The following is a 14,188-nucleotide window of genomic DNA, read 5'->3' as shown; positions in this document are numbered from 1 at the left end:
GTGGAGAAGGATTGTGTCTACCCCATATGTATACGTAGAATTTCGCTAACTGCGGGCATAACGCGATATACAAGTTGGGAGAATTGTTTTCTGAACATGAGATCTCGGCGATGTACGGCATATTTCTCGTAGCATCTGTGACTGCTGTTTGTTGAACACCTCTATGACGTTCTCTCACTGACTGAACATACAGGTAAGAAGCGCCCTGCTTTTCTTTGTTCTCTCTCTCTCTCTCTCCCCTCTCTCTCTTCCGTCGGTCCAAGATGGCGTGGATCCCAGATTGGTACTCAATAAATGATCTAGTGTTTCCATTCTATATACCACAGAGGAAGCGAAAGAAAGAAAGCAAGTTGTCCTGCTGGTAGCGAGCACAAGGAACGCGGAACAGACGGGAGTCCGCGAATGGCGGTAGCAGCTGGCCGCTGCGCCTTTTTAACGAGGCGTGGCTGGCCAGGCTGCTCAGGCCGTACATTCCGTCCGCCTGGTCCAATTTCCCTGCGCGGAGGCGAGACACGGCCGTGGGCGGTGGACCACCAACGCCACGCGCCTGGTCCGGACTACGCTGGCTCTCGATGTACAATGAAGCGCCAAAACAACTGGTATAGGCATGCGTATTCAAATACAGAGATATGTAAAGAGGCAAAATAGGACGCTGCGGTCGGTAACGCCTATATACACTACTGGCCATTAAAATTGCTACACCAAGAAGAAATGCAGAGGATACACGGGTATTCATTGGACAAATATGTTATACTAGAACTGACATGTGATTACATTTTCACGCAATTTGGGTGCATAGACCCTCAGAAATCAGTACCCAGGACAACTACCTCTGGCCTTAATAACGGCCTAGATACGCCTGGGCTTGGATGGCGTGTACACGTACAGCTGCCCATGCAGCTTCAACACGATACCACAGTTCATCAAGAGTAGTGGCTGGCGTATTGTGACGAGCCAGTTGCTCGGCCACCGTTGACCAGACGTTTTCAATTGGTGAGAGATCTGGAGAATGTGCTGGCCAGGGCAGCAGTCGAACATTTTCTGTATCCAGAAAGGCCCGTACAGGACCTGCAACATGCGGTCGTGCAGTATCCTGCTGAAATGTAGGATTTCGCAGGGATCGAATGAAGGGTAGAGCCACGAGTCGTAACACATCTGAAACATCCACTGTTCAAAGTGCCGTCAGTGCAAACAAGAGGTGACCGACACGTGTAACCAATGGCATCCCATACCATCACGCTGGGTGATATGCCACTATGGCGATGACGAATACACTCTTCCAATGTGCGTTCACCGCGATGTCGCCAAACACGAATGCGACCATCATGATGCTGTAAACAGAACCTGGATTCATCCGAAAAAATTACGTTTTGCCATTCGTGCACCCAGGTTCGTCGTTGAGTACACCATCACAGGCGCTCCTGTCTGTGGTGCAGCGTCAAGGGTAACTGCAGCCATGGTCTCCGAGCTGATAGTCCGTGCTGCTGCAAACGTCGTCGAACTGTTCGTGCAGATGGTTGTTGTCTTGCAAACGTCCTCATCTGCTGACTCAGGGATCGAGGCGTGGCTGCACGAACCGTTACAGCCATGTGGATAAGATGCCTGTCATCTCGACTGCTAGTGATACGAGGCCGTTGGGATCCAGCACAGCGTTCCGTATTACCCTCCTGAACCCACCGGTTCCATGTTTTGTTAACAGTCATTGGATCTCGACCAACGCGAGGAGCAATGTCGCGATACGATAAACCGCAATCGCGATAGGCTACAATCCGACCTTTATCAAAGTCGGAAACGTGATGGTACGCATTTCTCCTCCTTACACGAGGCATCACAACAACGTTTCGCCAGGCAACGCTGGTCAACTGCTGTTTGTGTATAAGAAATCGGTTGGAAACTTTCCTCATGTCAGCACGTTGTAGGTGTCGCCACCGGCGCTAACCTTGTGTGATTGCTCTGAAAAGCTAATCATTTGCATATCACAGCATCTTCTTCCTGTCGGTTAAATTACGCGCCTGTAGCACGTCATCTTCGTGGTGAAGCAATTTTAATGGCCAGTAGTGTAAGACAACAAGTGTCTGGTGCAGTTGTTAGATCGGTTACTACTGGTCAAATGGCAAGTTATTAAGATTTAAGTGAGTTTGAATGTGATGTTATAGTCGGCGCACGAGCGATGGGGCACAACATGTCATACGTAGTGATGAAGTGGGTATTTTCCCGTGCCACCATTTCACGAGTGTATCGCGGATATCAGGAATCCGGTAAAACGTCGAATCTCCGATGTCGCTGAGTCGGGAAAAAATCCTGCAAGAACAGTACCAACGACGACTGAAGAGAATCGTTCAACGTGACAGAAGTGTAACCCTTCCGCAAATTACCGCAGATTTCAATACTGGCCATCACAAGTGTCAGCATGCCAACCATTCAACGGAACATATCGATATGGGCTTTCGGAGCCAAAGATCCACTCGTGTACCGTAGATAATTCCAGGACACAAAGCTTTATGCCTCAACTGGGTCCGTCAACACCGACATTGAACTGTTGATGAATAGAAACATGTTGCCTGGATGAGTCTCGTTTCAAATTGTAACGAGCGTATGTACGTGTACTGGTATGGACACAAGCTCAAGAACCCATGTACCCTGCATGTCAGCAGGGGACTGTTAAAGCTGGTGGAGGCTCTGTAATGGTGTGCGGCGTGTGCAGTTTGAGTGATATGAGACCCCTGATGCGTCTAGATATGACTCTGACGTACGTAACCACCCTATATAAACACCTGCATCCATTCATGTCCATTGTGCATTCCGACGGACTTTGGCAATTCCAGCAGGACGATGCGACACCCCACACGTCCAGAATTGCTACAGAGTGACTCCAGGAACATTCTTCTGAGTTTAAACACTCCCGCTGGCCCCCAAACTCCTCAGACATTATTGAGAATGAAACTTCCTGGCAGATTAAAACTGTGTGCCGGACCGAGACTCGAACTCGGGACCTTTGCCTTTCGCGGGCAAGTGCTCTGCCAGGAAGTTTCATATGAGTGCACACTCCGCTGCAGAGTGAAAATCTCATTCTGGAAACATCCCCCAGGCTGCGGCTAAGCCATGTCTCCGCAATATCCTTTCTTTCAGGAGTGCTAGTTTTGCAAGGTTCGAAGGAGAGCTTCTGTAAAGTTTGGAAGGTAGGAGACGAGGTACTGGCTGAAGTAAAGCTGTGAGGACTGGGCGTGAGTCGTGCTTGGGTAGCTCAGTTGGTAGAGCACTTGCCCTCGAAAGGCAAAGGTCCCGAGTTCGAGTCTCGGTCCGGCACACAGTTTTAATCTGCCAGGAAGTTTCATATCAGCGCACACTCCGCTGCAGAGTGAAAATCTCATTCTGGATTATTGAGAATATATGAGGTGCCTTGCAACATGCTATTTAGAAGAGATATCTACCAGCTTACGGATTTATGGATAGCCCTGCAGGATTCATGATCTGAGTTTCCTCCAGCACTACTTCAGACATTACTCTAGTCCATGCCACGTCGTGTTGCGGCACTTGTGTGTGCTCGCAATATTAGGCAGGTGTACCAATTTCTTTGGCTCTTCAGTGCATATGTATATACTGCCCTGTACCATGATCGTCCCCATTTCCTTTAAAGTCGCCCGCATCTCGTGGTCGTGCGGTAGCGTTCTCGCTTCCCACGCCCGGGTGCCCGGGTTCCCGGGTTCGATTCCCGGCGGGGTCAGGGATTTTCTCTGCCTCGTGATGGCTGGGTGTTGTGTGCTGTCCTTAGGTTAGTTAGGTTTAAGTAGTTCTAAGTTCTAGGGGACTTATGACCACAGCAGTTGAGTCCCATAGTGCTCAGAGCCATTTTTGAACCTTTAAAGTCATCAGTCTTCTGACTGGTTTGATGCGGCCCGCTGCGAATTGCTCTCCCACGCCAAACTTTTCATCTCACATTAGCGATTGCAACGTAGCTCCTTCGTTATTTGCTGGATGTATTCGAATCTTTGTTTTCCTCTACAGTTTTTACTCTCTACGGGTGGCTCTGGTACCATTGGAGTTATTCCTTAATGTCTTAACAGATATCTTACCATCCTGTCCATCCTTCTTGTCAATGCTTTCCATATATTCCTTTCCTCGCCGATTCTCCAGAGAACCTCCTCATTCCTTATCGTACCATCTTAGTTTCAACGTTCTTCCGTAGGACCTCATATCGAATGCTTTGATTCTCTTCTTTTCCTGTTTTCCCACGGTGCATGTCTCACTATCATGTAATGCTTTGGTCGAAACACATACTCTCTGTAATTTCTCCCTCGAATTAAGGCTTATATTTGATTCTAGTAGACTTCTGTTGGCCAGGAGCGCCCTTTCTGTCGCCCTCGTAACAGAAGCAGTCAGGTCAGGAAGTTCAGATGTCACAATCCAGCAGTGAGAGTGTCTGTTGAGACATATCAGGACGCCCAGCTGAGAAGGGTCACTGCATTGTTATAACGGAGAGTCATGAGCGCTCAAAGCGGACTGACGTGTGTCTCGAGCATTAAGGTCCGACGTGCACTATTCGACCAAAACCCCTATGTAATGCGAAACTGACCAACAGATGTCACGACAGGCGGTAGCATAAAAGGAGGCGGGGAACATTGTGTTTGTCAGCAGACAAGCGCTAACAGCAGAATGAGTATGTGGGGAGAGCTCAGTGACGTCGAACGAGAACTAGTCTTTGGCTGTCTCCTGAGTAACAGTTCCATCAGCGTCATTTCAACCCTTCTAAAGCTTCCCAAGGCGACTATTGGCGACGTGACCGTCAAGTGGAAACACCTAAATCAAGACTAGGCACATCTCATATACTGGCGGAAACGGACCGTCGAGCATTGAGGAAAGTGGTTGTGAAAAATCGCACGAGGGCAGCGGAAGGAATCACGTCTGACTTCCAAAACGCTACCAGCAGTCCAACCATCAAAGTGACTGTGCACAAGAAATTAAAGACAGTGGAATACTATAGTCGAGCAGCTCGTCATAGACACACATGCTAACCGGCGCTTTAGGTGGTGTGAAGTGTGGCATCACCTGACAGTGGATGACTAGAAAGGAACCATTTGACGCGATCAGTCACGTCATACTTTGTGACACGATGGAAGGGTTTGTGCTTGGAGAATGCCTCGAGAACGTTATCTGCTGTAGTTTGCAGTGACAACAGTGAAATGTAGAGGAAATGGTGGTGTGACATGGCACTGATTTTTGTGGTTAGGATTGGTACCGCTGCTGCACTTAAGCAAACGTTAAATGCGGAGGGATATAAACACATTTGGTAGCACTGTGTGCTGCGTACAGCGGAGAAACAGTTCGGAGACGATGACTAGCTGTGCCATTATGACAGTGCACCCCGCCATTAAGCAGCGTCTTTGAGGCAAACGTCTGTGAGCAATAACATTCCTGAAATGGACTCGTTTCCCCCAAGTCCCGACCTGAAAAACGTATTTCTTATATTCTGAAGGTGCCTGTCTTGCGTACAATTTTTTTATTTGTTTACTGTGATAATGTTTTCGCACCCTTTGACTGTACTGGCTACGTTGGCTACAATTTTCTTATGTTTTGTTTACTAGTTCAGGATACAGACGCATCTGATGATAATCTAACAGATCGAAACCACTTATAAAATAAAGTAAAAAATTTACAATCGAATACAGGTTCTTAAACGATGGGTCGTTGTGTAATTCGACGCAATTTTGTCACACTTTAAGGCGGAAAAAAGTTTGCACGATCCACAGACGGATGGCGTTCACGACTTCCCTTCCTTAAGCCAAATGACGCCTTTGTCGACAGGAAGGGCATCCGGCCAAAGAGCTAAATAAAAATAAAATTTGGCGACTGACGAAAACTGCAGACTCCGTACTGTAGATATTACGAAAGAGATATTTGGTGGACCAGTCGCAGTCTTCCTTAGGCTCGTAAATACGAGTATGTAGCGACAAAGTCGCGGGGTATTGCATACAGACAGTTGTAGTACAGTGCATCGCTATAGTCGCTATACAAAATTGTCCATACATACATTCTGAGTCAGACTGTTGTAGGACTACAACGATCAGAACGCTATGCCGAGAGAAACTGTTCTCTGAGAGTTTAATTTGTATATAACTTATTTAATATTATTAAAAGAGAAAAAACTAAACGCAAACGTAACTCCGATAGACCCTATTTTCGGGAGGCATTATTGTTGCTATGAATCTTCTCAAAAGCTTAAGACTAGAAGGAAAGGATTCCTAAAGAGTTCACTCTATTTAAGGAAAGCATTCCAGTATCGGTCACGCTAGCTGTCACACTGTGGTCCCTCGTCAGTGGTGGATCTTTCGCCATCCTGATGATTATATTTACAATTTCAAAACAAGCGATCTCATGTATCGTAGCAGTAATACGTGAAGCCGTAATTACTTAGCTGAAAAGCTTTGTTAATGTAAGATATAATACTACATTTATTGACAGTATAGTTTGTGCTAATAATGATTTTTTAAAGAATAAAACTATCATTTGCTTGTATTTATTACTTAAATTTGTCTAAGAATAGTTCTACCGTTTGGTTTTGGGTGGTCTCTGAAATTCGGACAAGAGTTTCACACTGCTGCGATGTATACAAAAAGGAAGAGTGGATGCTACTTCTGCTATAGGATATCAAAGGCGTGTAGCAGATTGGAGGTATTATTGTCTGACATTTTAATTCGCCATCCTTCCATAATATCCCATTACTATTTTCTAAAAATAGCTTCCATTAATTTTTTTATTTCACTCGCACAGCTTTTTGTGTTCTCTCAAGTACTTTTAATTTTTTTTTTTCGTAATGTGTTGTGAAATTTCTGATTTTTTTGACCAAATGCTCCGTAGTATGCCTCCATTTGCTTCTGTCTTCGTGGTCTTGGGATGTCACACTCCAAAGACAGCAGATAACCTGAAAATCTGTCTTGATGACGTACAAGTAGAAAGTAATTCGGAAAACGTGCTGAGCCCAATAAGACGTTGTCCCTGAGATTTGCGACGAGAGAAACGTCGCGGAACAGCCCTAAAACTTGCTCCGCAACTTTGACAGTAGGTGTGCACGCCGTTTTTGCCGGTAAGAGTTTGTTCGCGCGAAGTGGCCCGTCTGCCGGCGCCCTGTAGGTGACGGGTTAGCACGTGTGCGGGCCCGCTGATAGCTGGGGTTTACACAGCGGCAGAGCACGTGCCGTATGGCTGCTGCCGCTACAGCCTTCCTCCCTGCTTGCCTCGGCACTCGCGTGTTTCCGGTCTGCAGCGGCAACAGCCACAGCAACAGGTGTCGCTGCATCCGGGCGACGGCGGGGCTCAACTGCGTGTGTGCCCTTCAGAGAGAGAGAGAGAGAGAGAGAGAGAGAGAGAGAGAGAGAGAGAGAGAGAGGGGGGGGGGAGGGGGAGGAGGCTCTCAGGCCACGTCGCTATGGCACTCAGCCACCGTCCACAATCCTCTCTGCGCCTTTCATTAATTTCACACCTATGTGGATTACGATAGTAGTGGCAAAACAACAGCATTTATACAGATTGTAAATTAAAGTCGTCCGTTGCGTTTTTCTATCTGCATGCGAAGGCTTATCTCAAAACCTGCTATAGAGCTTTTGATATTGTTTCCACTAGTACATATACTGATTCATGAGGAAAGTTTCAGTATGTAATTTAAAACTATGGCAATGGTAAGTGTGTAATATTCGTTCTGTCATCTCACCCATGTTTAACTGTCAGATAGAGTGACATCTCATGGCACTTATGGGAGCTACAAGCTGATCAGCTACAGAAGAGGCGGTATCTGGCGGAAAAGCCAGTAAACAGTTCCCGCAACTCCAGAGAGCAACGGAGCTTAACCAGTTCGAAGTCAACGTGCAATACCCACTCATAGACGGCAAGTGTCAGGACTGGCAGCGGAGTGTATACAATGTGAGCCGGAAAACAGTGCAAAAAAATGGTTCAAATGGCTCTGAGCACTATGGGGGACAACTGCTGAGGTCATTAGTCCTCTAGAACTTAGAACTACTTAAACCTAACTAACCCTATTCAGTCACTCGTTGACCACGATGGCACCGAAACAGAGGACGACCGAAGAAAGGCAGAAATACTGAATTCAGTGTTCCGAAACTGTTTCACTGCGGAAAATCGTAACACAGTCCCTGACTTCAGCCGTCGCACGGACGCCAAAATGGAAAATATTGAAATAAACGATATCGGAATTGAAAAACAACTGCTATCACTTAGTAGCGGAAAAGCATCCGGACCAGACGAGATACCCTTAAGATTCTACAGTGATTATGCTAAAGAACTTGCCCCCTTTCTATCAGCAATTTATCGTAGATCGCTGGAAGAACGTAAAGTACCTAGCGACTGGAAGAAAGCGCAGGTCGTTCCCATTTTCAAGAAGGGTCATAAATCAGATGCGAATAATTATAGGCCTATTTCGCTTACGTCAATCTGTTGTAGAATAATGGAACATGTTTTGTGTTCTCGTATTATGACGTTCTTAGATAATACAAATCTCCTTCATCATAACCAACATGGATTCCGCAAACAGAGATCATGTGAAACTCAGCTCGCCCTATTTGCCCAAGAAATTCACAGTGCCGTAGACACTGGCGAGCAGATTGATGCCGTATTCCTGCACTTCAGGAAGGCATTTGATACGGTTCCGCACTTACGTTTAGTGAAAAAAATACGAGCTTACGGAATATCGGACCAGGTTTGTGATTGGATTCAGGATTTCCTAGAAGAAAGAACACAACATGTCATTCTTAACGGTTCAAAATCTGCAGATGTAGAGGTAATTTCGGGAGTACCGCAGGGAAGCGTGATAGGACCTTTATTGTTTACAATATACATAAATGACTTAGTTGACAACATCGGTAGCTCCGTGAGGCTATTTGCAGATGACACGGTTGTCTACAAGAAAGTAGCAACATCAGAAGACTCGTACGTACTCCAGGAGGACCTGCAGAGGATTAATGCATGGTGCGACAGCTGGCAGCTTTCCCTCAACGTAGATAAATGTAATATAATGCGCATACATAGGGGCAGAAATCCATTCCAGTACGATTATGCCATAGGTGGTAAATCATTGGAAGCGGTAACGACCGTAAAATACTTAGGAGTTACTATCCGGAGCGATCTGAAGTGGAATGATCACATAAAAAAAATAGTGGGAAAAGCAGGCGCCAGGTTGAGATTCATAGGAAGAATTCTAAGAAAATGTGACTCATCGACGAAAGAAGTAGCTTACAAAACGCTTGTTCGTCCGATTCTTGAGTATTGCTCATCAGTATGGGACCCTTACCAGGTTGGATTAATAGAAGAGATAGACATGATCCAGCGAAAAGCAGCGCGATTCGTCATGGGGACATTTAGTCAGCGCGAGAGCGTTACGGAGATGCTGAACAAGCTCCAGTGGCGGACACTTCAAGAAAGGCGTTACGCAATACGGAGAGGTTTATTATCGAAATTACGAGAGAGCACATTCCGGGAAGAGATGGGCAACATATTACTACCGCCCACATATATCTCGCGTAATGATCACAACGAAAAGATCCGAGAAATTAGAGCAAATACGGAGACTTACAAGCAGTCGTTCTTCCCACGCACAATTCGTGAATGGAACAGGGAAGGGGGGATCAGATAGTGGTACAATAAGTACCCTCCGCCACACACCGTAAGGTGGCTCGCGGAGTATAGATGTAGATGTAGATGTAAGGACATCACACACATCCATGCCCGAGGCAGGATTCGAACCTGCGACCGTAGCGAAAACAGTGCAGAAATAGAGCTGTTATCTCAAGTCCAAAAGGGTATGATCACTGGCTTTCGGGCTGAAGCCTAGTTTACACGACGACATTGGGTTGCGCCACTCGTTGCGTGCAATCAGTTGCACGCAAGTATTCAAATGTGTGTGAAATCCTATGGGACTTAACTGCTAAGGTCATCAGTTCCTAAGCTTACGCACTATTTAACCTAAATTATCCTAAGGACAAACACACACACCCCTGCCCGAGGGAGGACTCGAACCTCCGCCGGGACCAGCCGCACAGTCCATGACTGCAGCGCCCTAGACCGCTATTTTTTTCTCGTTTTGTTCGATTTTGCTCGTTGCATCTGCTCGGGGCGGACGTCGTAGCCATCCGTTTAAGTTCGTTATTGATCGATTAACTCAGTTTTTTTATTAAAGAGGCAGCTAACCCTCTGACCAAACACTCTGAGCTACCGTGCCGGCGACCGCTCCGCTCATCCCGCACGGCTGCACGCAAGTGGTTTCATACATGACTGTAGACACGGTGACACCAGTATACACTTCAGTTTCGTCGTTTTGTGGGTCCCTGAGTCGTGTCTGAAATGATAGTTTTGGCAGCTGCACGTCGCACGAGTTGTGATGGAGTTAAAGTTTGTTCCGTGGAATCGCTCGATTCGTGAGTGGATGAAGAAACGACGTCAGCTCGGTTGCTCAGCAATCTTGCTGAAATAATTTATAACAGAAGATCCAAGAAGTTCTTTTAATTATCTTAGAATGTCACCAGAACTGTTCACGTTTGTTCTAAATAGAGTAAATTATGCAATAAGGAATAAAGGTACCGGTATTGTAATGCATGAAGTACTGTCGCCAGAACTGAAATTACATATCATATTGCGTGCAGTACAATCGAAAACACACGGCATGCTATAAGATACTGTTTTAGTTAGTGATGACGCTATTTCATTAACACCAACATTAACAGTAATAATTATTAACATTAGCAAAATAATTATTCGAAGCATGCCGCATTAAGGAGAGGTTGGTTTGCAAAATGGTGCAAATGGCTCTGAGCACTATGCGACTTAACTTCTGAGGTCATCAGTCGCCTAGAGCTTAGAACTAATTAAACCTAACTAACCTAAGGACATCACACACATCCATGCCCGAGGCAGGATTCCAACTTGCGACGTAGCGGTCACGCGGTTCCAGACTGAAGCGCCTTTAACCGCACGGCCACACCGGCCGGCTTGGTTTGCAAACTACTCTCTACACTCTACAGTGGCAATATTTCAAAATTCTAACATATGTGAATGGGGACCACTGCAGCGACGTTTTAAATAGATGAATATTGAATAAAGAATGCAGCTTCTTGAATTTGTGTAGCCTTCCCTCCTGTCAACAATATTCCTTAACAAAGAGTTGGCCAACTCGAATGATGTGATTTTAGTCTTGTAGACGAGAGCATTGCCACAGCTAGTATTACACTTGCTTGTAGTTTTCTTAATTCAGTTGCATTTGTGCTCCTAACTCAATAAATTTTGCCCTGCAGTTCAGATATTGTCAAACCATCTATGTTATGATCGCACATGACGGTCTCAGCGGCAGCAATATGTTGCTCATTTTTGTAATGAGCTTCATTGAAATCCCACAAACACCTATGAAAAGCATAGATATCCAAAAAGCGAACATTATTCTCGGCTCCCCACTTCATATTTCAGTTTGTGTACACTCTACATAACCTCAAAACTGATGCAGCTAGTGTCGCCAAAGTTGGAACACGCCGAAAGTGCTTAGTTTCATCAACGAGTTGCACAAACGCGCGGCGCGCATGTGTAGTGGCCGGTAGCTCAGTTGTCTGCAACCTAGTGTCGTTGCGTAAACTAGGCTTAAGGGAGGTAGCATTTCCGAAACGACTGAGTTTGAAAACTAATCATAAAAATCTTCTATGACAAAGATTTTTTTTAGTGTAGCAGTATTCACTCTAATATTCACAAAATCAATGTCTCTCTGTCTCTCTGTACTGGTGTAAAAGATATTTCCGTTACATAAGTGAATATATGATCTTTTTCTAAACATGGAACATCCTTATAATGTTACGATATATCGTAGCATCTTTGACACTCATACATTTGTAAACACTTTGTATCTATCAAAACAAGCGGTGCATGTTAGAAGTCTGTTCTGTGACTAATACGAAGTGCTCAGTGATACAAATTTAAGTGTGCAACGGTAGAAATATGATCGAAATGTATTCAGTGATAAATCTGAAGCGCTCAATGCTACAAGTTTATCTGTGCAATGATGGGAATGTGGCGAAAACTACGAACGCCGTCTGCTGGATGAAAACTATGAAAACAAATACTCCAAACCGGCATTTCACGTGAGTCACATCCCTATGCAAATCTGTAACGCAACGATCTGTGTGACGTGCTTATAATTATGTATTATTTACATTGTAGGACAACTAATCAGTAAAAAATGCACCACATGCTCTAATGAAAGCATGAAACCCGTCTGACGATGAATTGTAATGATTCGAAACCGGTAACGGTATCATTTGAAGAAAGGAACTTAAAATAAATTTGTGGCTGATTGCTGTCTCAACACCATCAACATTTTGGAAGGAGACTGTCAGATGAGATCAATACAAGTAAAACAAGGGTAACGGAGTTTTTGTTTGTTTGTTTATCTACAACATGCTCCATTACATACTACCTGTAATACTACTCTATGTATTGTGTGTGTGTGTGTGTGTGTGTGTGTGTGTGTGTGTGTGTGAAATCAATCTATTTAGTGGTGTATAACGCCCTCGATTTTTTTCGTCATTTTGCGAGTTAGAAGCAATAGTTTTCAGGTTGTGGTACGTTTGTCCCCCCACGAATCACATAAAGAAAACGCCCTCCACAAACTGTATAGTGTGCAAGGCAAGGGAGAAGAAAAGTGATACACGGCATGAGTGTGAGAATTGTCTAGTGGCGTTGCATATGGGTGTATTTCTTCGGGTATACCACACCAACAAAAACTTCTAAAATAGTATTATCTGCACACCTAATAATTTCACTAAAGAGTAAAGGATTAGATTTACAAATATTAGATTTATAAAGAATTCCTATCAAAAAATTACATAGTTTTGAGAAAAGGGTCTAAGAGAAAATGTGGTCATTTCCGTAAATAGTAAATATAGGGTCGACTACAGGGAAAAATAGTAGTAAGTGAATGTTTAAACCAGGACGTTGGCGCAAGGATCAGGAACTTTACGCCTCCACCTGTCCTGCCCTTGCCGGCCAAATATTAACAGAGAAAATTTTTTCCGACACCAGAATTCAAACCAGCTTACAGCCGGGTCGATCGCCACAGCCAAAGCCCGCTTTAGGGACCTCGGCCACGGCGGCGCGATAAGGGTAACGCACTGTAGCCGATGAAATCAGGCGACGTTGAAGGAGTTAGTTCACCAAATGAGATGCTAAAAGCGGTGACGAGTTTTGCCATTTAGGCAGCACCATAAGTGACGAAGGAAGAAGTAAACAGGATAATTATTTCAGAATGGAAATAACGATAGCTTTCCTGAATCCGGAACTATACAGGGTATATCAAAAAGAATCGTCCGATTTGGCACGTCTATACTTCTGAAACTAATTAACATATATAATAAATTTTCTTTTTTGATGAACGGGAAATTCAGAAAGTTCTTTTTCATAACTTTCCATAGTTGTGCAATATATCCAGCTTGAGATGCACGGCATATGTCAATGCAATATTCAGATTTTCGACATCTGTGTCGGACACTCGGGGACGGCCCGGCGATTTGCCTTTACACAAACAACCTGTTTCTCAGAACTGCTCATGCTATCCTCTAATGCTCCCTCCTGTAGGAGGATCCACACCAAACCTAGTACGAAAGTCACGCTGGACAGTTATTACTGACCCGCACTGCGCAAAACATAGAATACAAAACGCTTTCTGTTGTCCCGACATTTTTACTAGAACTGAAGTGGACGCACATTGCTGCTACCTATCGAGAACCATGTAAAGCTCGAGAGTTTAGTCTTTCCAGCAGTACGTTGTTCACGCACCCATCTCAGATAACATAAAATAGTTTTTTTAATCGGGTGATTCTTTTTGATACAGCCTCTAGATTCAAAAGCCCTTTCTGTGAGGACTGCATTGGTAGATGGAGCAAATTATGAAGATGTGCTGCTTCTGAGTGGAGAGATAAAAATTCACAAAAATTGACTAAAATAAAGGTACAGGCCGATAGGAGACATGCTCTTCCACCTCCACACCATCTCCTTCATGAGCACAATTTCCAGCTCCTCCCCCTCCCGGATGTTGAACTTTGCTGTTACATCTACCCTTCCTTCCAACTGTAACCCCCCACACCACAGAGCCACCCTTTTCTTCTCACCTCCTACTCCCCGAGCGGATTTTCCTCTTTCCCCCCCG

The 14,188-nt window shown here is 45.0% G+C and overlaps 1 protein-coding gene and 1 non-coding gene across 2 annotated transcripts in view; one reads left to right on the top strand and one right to left on the bottom strand.

Annotated features, from left to right (window-relative positions):
- Window positions 1-14,188, bottom strand: part of LOC124622114 (cyclic AMP response element-binding protein A-like) — a 679,969-nt gene that overhangs the window by 543,862 nt on the left and 121,919 nt on the right. The gene's annotated exons all lie outside the window — the stretch shown is intronic.
- Window positions 3,233-3,307, top strand: Trnas-cga. The gene has a single exon. It is a non-coding gene; the product is annotated as a tRNA-Ser (tRNA).

This window comes from Schistocerca americana, chromosome 7 (assembly GCF_021461395.2).
Source record: "Schistocerca americana isolate TAMUIC-IGC-003095 chromosome 7, iqSchAmer2.1, whole genome shotgun sequence".
NCBI lineage: Eukaryota > Metazoa > Arthropoda > Insecta > Orthoptera > Acrididae > Schistocerca > Schistocerca americana.
The sequence above is the reverse complement of the archived record's forward strand: the minus strand, read 5'-3'. Positions and strand labels throughout refer to the sequence as shown.